Raw genomic sequence first — 15,708 nt, 5'->3', positions numbered from 1 at the left:
ATTTTTCAAATTTTCTCCTTTTGAATACCGTAAGTTTTCTAAGTTCTTTTCTTTTATTTCTGATGTCATCCTGATGTTTCTTAGGGTACTCTTCAAAAGGGATAGCAAGCTCGAGATCCCTGTTACAAATGCCATGTTTGTATTTAACAGTGGTGCAGACTGTCAATATTTTCAGTTTGTTAGGGGCATCTGGGTGGTTCAGTGGTTGATGATCTGCCTTTGGCTCAGGTAGTGATCTTAGAGTCCTAGGATAGAGTCCTACATCAGGCTCCCTACAGGGAGCCTACTTCTCTCTCTCTGCCTATGTCTCTGCCTCTCTCTCTCTGTGTCTCTCATGAATAAAATCTTTAAAAAATATTTTTTCAGTTTGTTAAAATATAAATTAGTTGTATAATGTTTATAAGGAAACTGATAATCCTCTCAGATTCCTCAAGTTCTTTTATAGAAATGTATAGTGATTGCCTGAGAGTTTTTGAAGTGGTAATACCTGCCAACATTGTAGCTGTATTTCAGTTAAAAAAAAAAAAAAATCTCCAATGTCACATCTCCCAGTATTCAAAATCTACCTAACATTAGCATAAATGTAGATTTTGAAAAGGTTCATGACACATTACCCCAAGATATAGCACCTTCACACATTGAATATTTTAAGTTGAAGGAATTTGAGAATATGGCAGATGCAGGAAGGCAACATGGACCTTCTCTCCCAGCCCCTTGTCCTTCTGAAACAGGTCATAAAACCCTCAAATGAGAGGTGCCTTCCTCATACCCAGAAGAAAAGAGTATCGTTATCTTTGAAGACAAAGTCCACCATGAAGAATCTCAATAAACAGACTGAATGTGCTAGAAAGTTCGCTAGTAAACCAGTTCCCCTGGTTTACTACAATGACCTCACACTCCTCAACTTATCATATTCCTTCACAGCTATCTACTCTTCATCAAACCTATCTTTAAAGTACATAGTGTTTCTTTGGTACACAAAACTTAGCGTAAAAGTACATAGGTTTAAGCCTTCCTTAGGAAGGCTCCCATGCCATGTAAAACTTTATATTAAATAAAATTTGTATGCTTTTCTCCTGTTAATCTATCTTCACCAATTTAATTTTTAGATTCATCCAGGGACCCTAGAGGATAAAGGGAAAACTTTTCCTTCTCTACATTTTCATTTCTGGTTCTTTAAAATATATTTTCTTGTTATTGTTGCTGGTTTATTATTATTTTATTATTTATTATTTACTATTTACTATATAGTTTTGCTTTTTTTTTCCTTCCTTTTTTCCCCCTGTTCCAATATGAACTTATTGACTAGAGAGCCATATAAAATAGGAGTAAGCTTCTATCTGTGAAATGGGGTTATTAATCTTTCATATGATTTAAGACAATATCTGAAAGAAAATAAGTACATAATAAAGATTAGTCATTACCTGTATTAGACACATTCAATTATTCCAATTATATTATTTATTTAATTTTAACCGAATTTTATTTCTCTTTACTCCTTTTAAAAGTATCTCAGGTATGGGGCACCTGGGTGCTTCAGTTGATTAAGTGTCTGCCTTTGTTTCAGGTCATGATCTCAGGAATTGAGATTGTGCTGGCTCCCTGCTCAGAAGGAAGTTGCTTCTTTCTCCCTCTGCCTCTACCTCTCACTCTCTCTCTCTCTAATAAATAAATACATATACATACATACATATCTCAGGTACAGTATATCACTACTGTTTTTGTTTATATGAGAAACATCACTGTTTTCCATGTTCTGAGAACTGTAATTTAATTATATTTATACCTTTCTTACTTAAATATTATTTACCCTCAAGAATTACATTCTGGTGATAATTAATAAGACACAAAACAACCAAAGTTGGAGAGGATGCGGAGAAAGGGGAACCCTCTTGCACTGTTGGTGGGAATGTGAACTGGTACAGCCACTCTGGAAAACTGTGTGGAGGTTCCTCAGAGTTAAAAATAGATCTGCCCTATGACCCAGCAATTGCACTGTTGGGGATTTACCCCAAAGATACAGATGCAATGAAACGCCAGGACACCTGCACCCCAATGTTTATAGCAGCAAGGTCCACACATTAATTACAAATACTGTAGTATAAAAATCCCAGTTCTTTACAAAAATTATATATTAAAATATTCTATACACTTTAAATTAGTAACTGGAACATACATATATATCAATTCTGCACAATTAAATCCATCTTGGCTGGGAGTATTCTATCAATGTCCACAATAGCCAAACTGTGGAAGGAGCCTCAGTGTCCATTGAAAGAGGGATAAAGAAGATGTAGTCTATGTATACAATGGAATATTACTCAGCCATTAGAAATGACAGATACCCACCATTTGCTTCAACGTGGATGGAACTGGAGGATATTATGCTGAGTGAAGTAAGTCAATCGGAAAAGGACATTATATGGTCTCATTCATTTGGGGGATATAAAAATTAGTGAAAGGGAATAAGGGGAAAGGAGAGAAAATGAGTGAAAATATCAGTGAGGGTGATAAAACATGAGAGACAGCTAACTCTGGGAAACAAACAAGGGGTAGTGGAAAGGGAGGTGAGCGGGGTGTTGGAGTGACTGGGTGATGGGCACTAAGGGGGGGCACTTGGCAGGATGAGCACTGGGTGTTATGCTAAATGTTGGCAAATTGAACTCTAATAAAAAAAAATTTTTAAAAAGAATTACATTCTTCCATATCTGATTGGAAAAGACATCCAATTCTCCTTAATAACTGAGCCATGGTTTATCTTTAAGTGGCGGTAGCTAATAATAAAACTGTTTCTCTCTCTCTCTCTTTTTTTTCTTGTCTGTATTGTTCGTAGTCGGCAGTAAAACCATAGGCTGGAATTCCCAGTAAATTGTATATTTGATAGACTTTATAAAGCAACCTTCAATAGCAAATAAGAAAAAAAAAACAAAATTGAGCAATAAATAAAAGAAGAAAATTGAAATGAATTGCACATTGTCTGGAAAATCATGAAGACAAAAAATAAGAACATTCTGTGATTTGTGAAGCCTTCATCACCTGCTTTTCTTTTTTTGTAAAGACTATTTGAGGAGGGGGGGGAATAATATTTTTTTGTAGAAGAATGGTGATTATTATACTTAAGTTTTATTTCCCTCTTTGCTATGGTATGATACAACAATTTCATAAATTAGCCATTGCCTATTTAAACTTCTTCCTAGTATGAAATTGCACTATCACCATACACTTGTAGAAGCTATAGAGAATATAATAACTTTCATTCTTACTCATTATCTCTCTCCCTCCTTCCCTTTCTCTCCTGTCCCTCACTTGCCCCACCCTCCTGTCTCTGCCTTTCAGCAATTACATCTCACATCTTCTAGAAAAATGTTTTACCTTGAACTCTATCCATTTGGGTTACTGAAAAACTGTCTGTCATTTATATTGACCTTTTCTTTGACCAAAGTTAACTTGTTAAGTGACGGATATTTCTCTACAGTTGGACCTATCATTATAAACTCATACCATGAACTTCAATGATTCCCCAGGACCAAGATGTTAGCACAAGATATTCTTACTACTCCTTTTTTTTTTTTTTAAGATTTTACTTATTTATTCATGAGAGACACAGAATGAGAGAGAGGCAGAGACACAGGCAGAGGGAGAAGCAGGCTCCATGCAGGGAGTCCGACGTGGGACTCAATCCTGGGTCTCCAGGATCCTGCCCTGGGCTGAAGGAGGCGCTAACCTGCTGAGCCACTGGGGATGCCCTTACTATTTCTATTAGAGTCTTAAGACTCACACAGATACTTGGGACTCTTCTCCTATCTAGGTTTTGGTACATGATTGGTGCAGGAAGTATAATTCCAGGAGTAGCTAAAGTGGTTTCCTACTTATCTTTCAGGGCTGATAGAAACTAAGAGCAGACACAGAATGACTTCATACCTGTTGAACAATTTTAAGCTCCTCAGACAAAGCCTGTCTTCCATTAGATATTTATTCATGAATGGAAATAATAATTACATACACATGCATACACACGTACACATAATAAATGTTGCCTAAGTGGTCTCAAATTATCTGTGATAAGGATCTCTAATTAATTTTTTTTCCTGTCTAATACAGATGAATATCTTTGCAAAATACAATAAAAGCATCACATGGATGCTAATTGTTGTAGAAGTTTCGAATGTTTATTTTGTTTCTGTACTTAAACTGTTAAAGACTTATAACAAATAATTTTTATCACATTACATTAACCTGAATATCTTTATTCCATGAAATGTCACTATATCTACTGGGATTAGATTTTAGTGAAAGCACTGAAATCAAAGTGTTATAAACCAGAGATGATAAGAGTCTGTTTCTAGTATATATAAAATCTGAAGATATGCAGGCCCATGCTTGGTATATAGCAACTCTATCACAGAGCCTGCAGATACCCAGCCTCCCTCCATTCCATTGTCCATATACTTGGGCTCTCTTGGTTTTCCATTTGGGGAACCTGGGGGCTTTAACAGTCTGTCACCCTATCTGTATAAAGGCAGCAGGAGCCAGGAAAAGACACCTAATAACAACAAAGCACTGATGTGAGCTATTGAAATTCCAAGAACCTGACATAGAGCACTTCTGTCTTTACCTTATTAGCCAAAATTTAGTTACAGGGCCACACTTAACTATGTAAGAGTGTTTGAGATGAAATCTTTAAAATCTTCATCCTGGGCAGTTTGACTAACTAAAAAAAAAAAAAAAAAAAAAGAAAAAGAAAAAAGAAAAAAGCCAGGAAGGGGGAAGAAACTGCAAGCTATACCCCTGAGCTTATTGCATAGGTACAATTTAATGTTTATTTTTTTTATTTTTTATTGGTGTTCAATTTACTAACATACAGAATAACCCCCAGTGCCCGTCACCCATTCACTCCCACCCCCCGCCCTCCTCCCCTTCTACCACCCCTAGTTCGTTTCCCAGAGTTAGCAGTCTTTACGTTCTGTCTCCCTTTCTGATATTTCCCACACATTTCTTCTCCCTTCCCTTATATTCCCTTTCACTATTATTTATATTCCCCCAATGAATGAGAACATATAATGTTTGTCCTTCTCTGACTGACTTACTTCACTCAGCATAATACCCTCCAGTTCCATCCACGTTGAAGCAAATGGTGGGTATTTGTCATTTCTAATAGCTGAGTAATATTCCATTGTATACATAAACCACATCTTCTTTATCCATTCATCTTTCGTTGGACACCGAGGCTCCTTCCACAGTTTGGCTATCGTGGACATTGCTGCTATAAACATCGGGGTGCAGGTGTCCCGGCGTTTCATTGCATCTGTATCTTTGGGGTAAATCCCCAACAGTGCAATTGCTGGGTCGCAGGGCAGGTCTATTTTTAACTCTTTGAGGAACCTCCACACAGTTTTCCAGAGTGGCTGCACCAGTTCACATTCCCACCAACAGTGTAAGAGGGTTCCCTTTTCTCCACATCCTCTCCAACATTTGTGGTTTCCTGCCTTGTTAATTTTCCCCATTCTCACTAGTGTGAGGTGGTATCTCATTGTGGTTTTGATTTGTATTTCCCTGATGGCAAGTGATGTGGAGCATTTTCTCATGTCCGTGTTGGCCATGTCTATGTCTTCCTCTGTGAGATTTCTCTTCATGTCTTTTGCCCATTTCATGATTGGATTGTTTGTTTCTTTGGTGTGGAGTTTAATAAGTTCTTTATAGATCTTGGAAACTAGCCCTTTATCTGATATGTCATTTGCAAATATCTTCTCCCATTCTGTAGGTTGTCTTTTAGTTTTGTTGACTGTATCCTTTGCTGTGCAAAAGCTTCTTATCTTGATGAAGTCCCAATAGTTCATTTTTGCTTTTGTTTCTTTTGCCTTCATGGATGTATCTTGCAAGAAGTTACTATGGCCGAGTTCAAAAAGGGTGTTGCCTGTGTTTTTCTCTAGGATTTTGATGGAATCTTGTCTCACATTTAGATCATTCATCCATTTTGAGTTTATCCTTGTGTATGGTGAAAGAGAGTGGTCTAGTTGCATTCTTCTGCATGTGGATGTCCAATTTTCCCAGCACCATTTATTGAAGAGACTGTCTTTCTTCCAATGGATAGTCTTTCCTCCTTTATCGAATATTAGTTGACCATAAAGTTCAGGGTCCACTTCTGGGTTCTCTATTCTGTTCCAATGATCTATGTGTCTGTTTTTGTGCCAGTACCACACTGTCTTGATGACCACAGCTTTGTAGTACAACCTGAAATCTGGCATTGTGATGCCCCCAGATATGGTTTTCTTTTTTAAAATTCCCCTGGCTATTCGGGGTCTTTTCTGATTCCACACAAATCTTAAAATAATTTGTTCTAACTCTCTGAAGAAAGTCCATGGTATTTTGATAGGGATTGCATTAAATGTGTAAATTGCCCTGGGTAACATTGACATTTTCACAATATTAATTCTGCCAATCCATGAGCATGGAATATTTTTCCATCTCTTTGTGTCTTCCTCAATTTCTTTCAGAAGTGTTCTATAGTTTTGAGGGTATAGATCCTTTACATCTTTGGTTAGGTTTATTCCTAGGTATCTTATGCTTTTGGGTGCAATTGTAAATGGGATTGACTCCTTAATTTCTCTTTCTTCAGTCTCATTGTTAGTGTATAGAAATGCCACTGATTTCTGGGCATTTTGTATCCTGCCACGCTACCAAATTGCTGTATGAGTTCTAGCAATCTTGGGGTGGAGACTTTTGGGTTTTCTATGTAGAGTATCATGTCATCGGCGAAGAGGGAGAGTTTGACTTCTTCTTTGCCAATTTGAATGCCTTTAATGTCTTTTTGTTGTCTGATTGCTGAGGCTAGGACTTCCAGTACTATGTTGAACAGCAGTGGTGAGAGTGGACATCCCTGTCTTGTTCCTGATCTTAGGGGAAAGGCTCCCAGTGCTTCCCCATTGAGAATGATATTTGCTGTGGGCTTTTCGTAGATGGCTTTTAAGATGTCGAGGAATGTTCCCTCTATCCCTACACTCTGAAGAGTTTTGATCAGAAATGGATGCTGTATTTTGTCAAATGCTTTCTCTGCATCTAATGAGAGGATCATATGGTTCTTGGTTTTTCTCTTGCTGATATGATGAATCACATTGATTGTTTTACGGGTGTTGAACCAGCCTTGTGTCCCAGGGATAAATCCTACTTGGTCATGGTGAATAATTTTCTTAATGTACTGTTGGATCCTATTGGCCAGTATCTTGTTGAGAATTTTTACATCCATGTTCATCAGGGATATTGGTCTGTATTCTCCTTTTTGGTGGGCTCTTTGTCTGGTTTTGGAATTAGGGTGATGCTGGCCTCATAGAACGAATTTGGAAGTACTCCATCTCTTTCTATCTTTCCAAACAGCTTTAGGAGGATAGGTATGGTTTCTTCTTTAAACGTTTGATAAAATTCCCCTGGGAAGCCATCTGGCCCTGGACTCTTGTGTCTTGGGAGGTTTTTGATGACTGCTTCAATTTCCTCCCTGGTTATTGGCCTGTTAAGGTTTTCTATTTCTTCCTGTTCCAGTTTTGGTCGTTTGTGGCTTTCTAGGAATGCGTCCATTTCTTACAATTTAATGTTTAAAAGAGTTCCCAGCAAAAACGCATTTGATTCATTACTTAAAAAAAAAAAAAAATCCCATCTAAAGTTTCTTTGCCCTCAAAAACTTTTTGAAATAGTAAAGAACTATTTTTCCCCAAAATTGGAATTACTAGAGCTCAGTTTCTGCTCATATTCTATCTATTCCAGGAAATAAAATGCAGATTTAATTTTAATACAGTTCAGTGACCTTCTCTATTAGATATGAGTGACAAAGTACATTTCACTGTGTTAGTGACATTGACTTCACTGGACAATCATATCCTCAATAGTGTCATTTACTAAGGAGACAAAAGGAGTATATATATATTAGTATCATTTAAACTTGACAAAAGAATATCACTTCTGGGATGGATTAAGTATTGGCATGGCAAATTTCATGGTCACTTCTGATAATTCAGGATGAACTTTTATAACATATGCCCTTTTAAGAACTAATACTAAAGGATAGTACTTAAACCCATCTGGAGAACTTTTTTCCTAATAACATTTATGAAATCACAGTTGCCTAAAGTCATTATCAATGTAATTTGCTAATCCACATGAGCCGCTGTGAAGAACAGAACATTCACATTAATTTTAATATATATAAAGATTAGACTTCTTTTGGACTTTTGGTAACAAGTCACATAAAATTCTTTGCTTCCCTCCCAAAACTTCTCTCTTCCCCAGTGCCCCAGATCAAGAACAAAGAAAGAAAGAAAGAATGAATGATAGCTTAGAATATGATATATTAGAGGAGGACGCTATTTAGATTACATTATGAGGATTGGACATAAGATAATGTAAATATACATGTACTAAAAGAAATGTGAATTTATAGTGTGTTTATTTTCATAAGATTAGCATAAATGCTTTAAATATGTATTTTCTCACATTGTGACCTTGAGGCTTGAGTTCCATTTGTAGTTCAGACAGAAGTAATTCAATAGTTTAGGTAAGAGATGATTGTATCTTGCATGGGGTTAGTGATGGTGAAGATGAAACATATGTGAATAAATTGGAGTATCCATCAAAGGGATTAGTGATGGATTCTATTTATAGGTAAGAGGTAAAAAGAGTGATGCGTGGGTTTCTAAGCTGTTGAAGCATAATGGTATTGGTACCATTCACTGAGATAGGGAGAACTGAAAGAGAAACATACTTTGAAATCAGTGTTGTGCACAATTTCAGAATGGATGCAACAGAAAGATTATCTGACACAATTATAAAATATGTTCTTAGAGTAGAAAGAAACCTTTGAAATTATCTAGTCCATCATTTTAAATGATGATAGCTATACTGTTTCTGCTTGGATGTTTCAAGTGATAATATCTTCTTGGCTTTATAAATCCAGAATATTTTTTAAATAGGCATCATTATTTTGATATTCTTCTTATGTTCAGACAGTATCTGCTCCTTTGTAGAAGATAATAGCAATTTTGAAAGTAAAATAGAGTTCTATAGGTCTTTCTCTATCAGTTCAAAAAGACACTGACACTTCTTAATGAAATATTTATTGTTTAGAAGGGCAAACCTATACCCCTGCCTACCAAAATGGGAACAAGTTAGAACTGATATACAAATTATGGAGACAGTCAAACCCACAACAGAAATGTTTGTTTTTTTATTAAACTGAGGAATACAATTAACAAGTTTGTATGGTTAAAAGATAAACTGAGGTATATTAAACATTTTATGACTTATTTGAGCAAAACTCAATTCCAATTGGGTAGTGCCAAATTAACAGTGGAAAGAATGCTCTCCCTATTGGAACCACCTGTGGGATCCCCAAATATGTGGCAGAAGTCATTGCATATATGCCAGATTATTATATACATGTGGTAGTTTATGCTTTTTCAACTTAATTAGTTTGTTGATTTATAAAACAGTGATTGATGCTTGCTTGCTTTTTGAATAGTATGATAAACCAAAAGCCATAGACACCAAGAACTTGAGGGGAAAAAAAATCTAAACACTAAGGACATCATTGAGACTGATGTTATTCTTTTTTGAGAAACAGGTACTTATGTTTGTTTATGTAGGATATTTTATGTAACATATGTTAAGTCAGAAAGTGTGAAGGGTCTGAGACTTTATCCTACTTGTAAGTTAATAAGTTAATCTATGTAATTTCATGCATATCCTGACAGAAGTATCAAATTGCAGAGAAACAGGCCATGTATAACTCACACTTATAGATAGCAGAAATTTATTCCTCATAGTTCTGGAAGCTGAGAAGTCCAAGATCCCCAGCAGATTTGGCATCTGGTGAGAGCCCACTTCCTGGTTCATAGACAGCTATCTTCTTGCCTTGTCTTCACATGGTGGAAGTGGGGAGGGAGCTCTCTGAAGCCTCTTTTATAGGGCACTAACCTCACTAATGAGGGCTCCACCCTTATGACCTAATCACCCTCAAAGGCTCAGCCTCCTAAATCACATTGGTGTTAGCTTTCAACAAATGAATCAGTCAATTGCCTACAGTGAGAATCAGGTATTATTGGGTACACAGTGGATTCATATCACAGGACAGGTGATCCAAAATTGTATCACTTAGTGCTCATATTGGGAAGCTGATACATATACCCCATTAGCCCTGTGGTGAAAAAAGACTCTATTTTACTTATTTATTTTTTTATAATAAATTTATTTTTTTATTGGTGTTCAATTTACCAACATACAGAATAACACCCAGTGCTCATCCCATCAAGTGCCCCCCTCAGTGCCCGTCACCCATTCACCCCCACCCCCACCCTCCTCCCCTTCCACCACCCCTAGTTCGTTTCCCAGAGTTAGGAATCTCTCATGTTCTGTCTCCATTTCTGATATTTCCCACACATTTCTTCTCCCTTCCCTTATATTCCCTTTCACTATTATTTATATTCCCCAAATGAATGAGAACATATGACGTTTGTCCTTCTCCGATTGACTTACTTCACTCAGCATAATACCCTCCAGTTCCATCCACGTTGAAGCAAATGGTGGGTATTTGTCGTTTCTAATGGCTGAGTAATATTCCATTGTATACATAAACCACATCTTCTTTATCCATTCATCTTTCGTTGGACACCGAGGCTCCTTCCACAGTTTGGCTATCGTGGACATTGCTGCTATAAACATCGGGGTGCAGGTGTCCCGGCGTTTCATTGCATCTGTATCTTTGGGGTAAATCCCCAACAGTGCAATTGCTGGGTCGCAGGGCAGGTCTATTTTTAACTGTTTGAGGAACCTCCACACAGTTTTCCAGAGTGGCTGCACCAGTTCACATTCCCACCAACAGTGTATGAGGGTTCCCTTTTCTCCGCATCCTCTCCAACATTTGTGGTTTCCTGCCTTGTTAATTTTCCCCATTCTCACTGGTGTGAGGTGGTATCTCATTGTGGTTTTGATTTGTATTTCCCTGATGGCAAGTGATGTGGAGCATTTTCTCATGTGCTTGTTGGCCATGTCTATGTCTTCCTCTGTGAGATTTCTCTTCATGTCTTTTGCCCATTTCATGATTGGATTGTTTGTTTCTTTGGTGTGGAGTTTAATAAGTTCTTTATAGATCTTGGAAACTAGCCCTTTATCTGATATGTCATTTGCAAATATCTTCTCCCATTCTGTAGGCTGTCTTTTAGTTTTGTTGACTGTATCCTTTGCTGTGCAAAAGCTTCTTATCTTGATGAAGTCCCAATAGTTCATTTTTGCTTTTGTTTCTTTTGCCTTCGTGGATGTATCTTGCAAGAAGTTACTGTGGCTGAGTTCAAAAAGGGTGTTGCCTGTATTCTCCTCTAGGATTTTGATGGAATCTTGTCTCACATTTAGATCTTTCATCCATTTTGGTTTATCTTTGTGTATGGTGAAAGAGAGTGGTCTAGTTGCATTCTTCTGCATGTGGATGTCCAATTTTCCCAGCACCATTTATTGAAGAGACTGTCTTTCTTCCAATGGATAGTCTTTCCTCCTTTATCGAATATTAGTTGACCATAAAGTTCAGGGTCCACTTCTGGGTTCTCTATTCTGTTCCATTGATCTATGTGTCTGTTTTTGTGCCAGTACCACACTGTCTTGATGACCACAGCTTTGTAGTACAACCTGAAATCTGGCATTGTGATGCCCCCAGATATGGTTTTCTTTTTTAAAATTCCCCTGGCTATTCGGGGTCTTTTCTGATTCCACACAAATCTTAAAATAATTTGTTCTAACTCTCTGAAGAAAGTCCATGGTATTTTGATAGGGATTGCATTAAATGTGTAAATTGCCCTGGGTAACATTGACATTTTCACAATATTAATTCTTCCAATCCATGAGGATGGAATAGTTTTCCATCTCTTTGTGTCAAAAGACTCTATTTTAATCTAAAATGTTAGTATCTTATGATCTGAGGAGAGGAAGATCTCTTGGTTTGTTACACTGAACTTTAATCAGATGTTACTCAGGGGATGGTATATCTATTATCATTATTACTCTGAAATGTAAGCAAATCTTCAGGAAGACAATAATTTTTACTATCCTGAAATGTGTCCAGGGAGTGAAATGTTCTGTAATTCCTTTCCTATGAAGACCTGAAGTATACAGGAAAAAAGAAAAAGAAAAAGAAAAAGAAAACTCAGGGAAACCCAGGAAGAACTATCTTCTGGCATTATACATATACTAGAATCAACTTAGATTCTTGTAGGCACACAGGATTTTGAATATAACAATGGCTCCTGATTCTTCTCAAGGTCTCATCATGGCAAATCAAGACCGTGTCACCCACAACATTCTTAGTGAATCTGTCATGGAGCCTCAGGCTCTTAATGAAGTAGATTATGATGAAGAAGCAGCAACTGTTAATAGCCAGTCAGAAAAAAGTTAGAATGAATTGGATAATTCTAAACTCTCAAAGAGCAGTGCAGCCAGGTTTCTCCAGCAACTAAAGGAAGATAATTCTGAGTTAATTAATAAACCGTGGACTGATGATATTCAGCAGAAAATAGCAACACAGTCACAAATAAAAACCCCTCCAGGAGCTCCATCATCTGTCCCTTCCATCAGGGGAACAGAAAGCTGTCTATGAATGCTACCAATGCTGTCAAGAAAATCCACACCAGGCTTCAGTCTGAAGAATCTACTGAGACTCTAGATTCAAGCTATATTATGGGATAAGTGTTAAACTCAAGGAAGCAAAACCAGTTGTTAAAGTGAAAGGAAAATTGGATTTGTGTGCTCCTTCCAAGCAGAAGAAAAACACCTTAGCAGCTGGCACAGCTCCACAGACTTACCAAATAGCAATAAATCCAGGTTGGATGCCCTCAAACACATGAAACATGAAGTGGAACACTAAACGGAAGAATACAAATGGTGGACAGGACCTGAAGTCAAGCAACTACAGAGTAGCCAGTCCAATAGACTTTACTCTGTCACTGGTGAGCTCCCTCTATTTCCTGGTTTGGTACCTTAAAGAAAGTGAGCTCCAACTGTATAAAGTAGAGACAAGGCAGCAACTGGAACAAGTGTTAGGTGATCATGGAGAGCTCACTGAGCGCTTACAGCTAAAATTTCTCTTCTTAAAGAAGAAAATACTGTTACCCAGTCAAGACTTCAGCAGTACATGGTCACAACAGATGGGCAACTTATATTACACAGGCCGTGAAGAACTGTCCTTTAATAAATAGCAACAAAGAAAGTCAGGCATCAGAAAGGGGATCCATGAGTAGGAAAACTATAGATAAATTAGAGGGCTCTGTTGTAAATGCCAATGTCTCTGTGCCATTGATGTTCAGAGAGGAAGAACTGGTTGAGTTTCCATAGGAAGATTTGCCTGTTAAACTATCTCACATGCCAATCTCCCCCCGCTCCCCTGCCCGATAACAATAGTGTGAACCTGCCCAACAGTTTTACAGCGCATATATTTGAGTCTGGCAGATCAAATAACACCATCAAAGCAGAAGATCAATTTAGAATTATCTCCGTTGCAAGATGTATTAAGGAGGACTGTTCAAACTTGTCTTAATCCACGAATTCCTCCAACTACGGAAATGATTGAGAAGCAACAAAAGTGAGAGGAGAAGACCTTACCTATTCTCACAGACAATCAGAATTCAGACAAAGAGAGTTACCTCTTCATTCAGTGGTGGAGAATCCCACATGAGGGAAGATCTGGAGAACAAAGCCCAGGATCCTTTTGTTAATCTCTTGCAGCCCCTCTGCAGTTCCCATTCACTCAGCAAGCCAGAATCCCCAATTTCTCAGAAGAACCCCCAATACTGGAAGATGGGAATAGCTTAGAACAAATGAGGCATCAATATAGAGAAAGGACATCATGGATGAATTACTGAGTTGACAATGCAGAATTCAGCTATCAGGCACATCAGAATAATATTGGGCTGGGAGAAGAGCAAGGGGATGGACTTCAGGAATTAAACAAACAAGAGACAGGTCATGTTAAGTGACATGACTGCTACTTTTCCAGCAGCAAAATCTCTAACACCAAGCAGCATGCAGGAATGGATTGCAGAAATGAATCAGCAGATTATGGATGCTCATGGAAAATTCTTGCAGAGCAACAGATACTTGCTGGTTTGAATCTTTCCTCTCCACCAGTATCACCCATTCTGTCACCTCTCAGAGCATGGATTGAAGGAGAAAGGGGATAATTGAAGTATCTAACATAAGAACAGACTCCCCCAACAGTTCAAAATGCAGTGCTATCTCTCCTACCAGTGAAATAAATATAAGATCTTCAGAGGCTACTAGTAATTCTTGTTCTCCATTAAATCTACTTCAGAAAGGGTGAGATACACACTTCTTAATCCAAAAGCAAAGACTGAGAAACAAAATGAAGAAAGCTGGTTTGTTCTTTCTACCCACCAGTATAAAGTACCCACCAGTCATAAATGAAGTTAGTTTTAGAGAGTTTATCTCAGGAATATATCTCAGTAATATATCCTTGAGCTTTCCCTCCTCTTTCTCTGGCCCTGCTTCCAAATTTTCATGTTCTTCTTTTAGATAAAACCTACAAAGATCTTACAATTTAGTACTTATGGAACAAAGAATAAAGCAATTATTTTAACTTTTGACCTTTTCAAATAGATTTCCAATACCTAACCAATAAATAATCTCCTATAAATAAAATACTGACTATAGGGAAAAATTATAAACTGAAAATTTTTCAGGAAAAGTTTTTGAGGCTCTAAGATTTATTAATTTAAGATTTATTAATTTTTTATCTTATTTTATCCTATTATCTATCTATGTATCTATGTATCTATCTTTTTTTTAAATTTTTATTTATTTATGATAGGCACACAGTGAGAGAGAGGCAGAGACACAGGCAGAGGGAGAAGCAGGCTCCATGCACCGGGAGCCGGTCGTGGGATTCGATCCCGGGTCTCCAGGATCGTGCCCTGGGCCAAAGGCAGGTGCCAAACCGCTGCGCCACCCAGGGATCCCATCTATCTATCTATCTATCTATCTATCTATCTATCTATCTAACTAAGTAGGTGCAATGAAGTCCAACACAGGGCTTGAACTCATGACTCTGAGATCAAGACCTGAGCTGAGATCAAGAGTTGGACACTTAGTTAACTGAGCCACCTAGGTTCCCCTTCATTCATTTATTCTATCATTCACTTAAAGTATTATTAATATTTAATGATATAATAAACATAGTCACAATCTAGTGTTGAAAACAATGTATAATCATACAAGTAGAGAGAAAACTGCAACTATGAAAAGAACTATCAACCGAATTTGGCAGTTGTATCGGGGAAGAGTCTCTGAGGCACTGATGCTGCTTAATGAAGAATGAATGTAACTTACCTAGAAGAACAAGGAAGGAAGGACAGTCCAAGGGGAAAGAATAGCAATGTGCATTGCCCCATGGTGGAAGTATGGCCTGTTCACAGTTCCCAAACAGAAGGATAGAAGGTGCGATCCTGGTATGAGAAGACAGTGGTATATAATATGAACCTTGCATTTGATTAGGGATAACTGGCTAAAATAATCTTAATAAATAATGAGCCATGGAGGTATTTTAGCAGGGGAAAGAATATGGTAGTTTAATATACTTTTTCAAAAGATTACTATGGCTATGTTGGGGGTGGGGCAAGACAGCGGAGGAGTAGGGTCCCCAAGTCACCTGTCCTCAACAACTTACCT

The 15,708-nt window shown here is 37.6% G+C and overlaps 1 pseudogene; it reads left to right on the top strand.

The window, feature by feature from the left end:
• Positions 1-692: 692 nt before the first annotated feature.
• Positions 693-14,448, top strand: LOC112678693 (spindle and centriole-associated protein 1-like; annotated as a pseudogene).
• Positions 14,449-15,708: the final 1,260 nt, after the last annotated feature.

This window comes from Canis lupus, chromosome 22, assembly GCF_003254725.2.
Source record: "Canis lupus dingo isolate Sandy chromosome 22, ASM325472v2, whole genome shotgun sequence".
Classification (NCBI taxonomy): Eukaryota; Metazoa; Chordata; class Mammalia; order Carnivora; family Canidae; genus Canis; species Canis lupus.
This window is presented reverse-complemented; position numbering and strand designations above follow the sequence as displayed.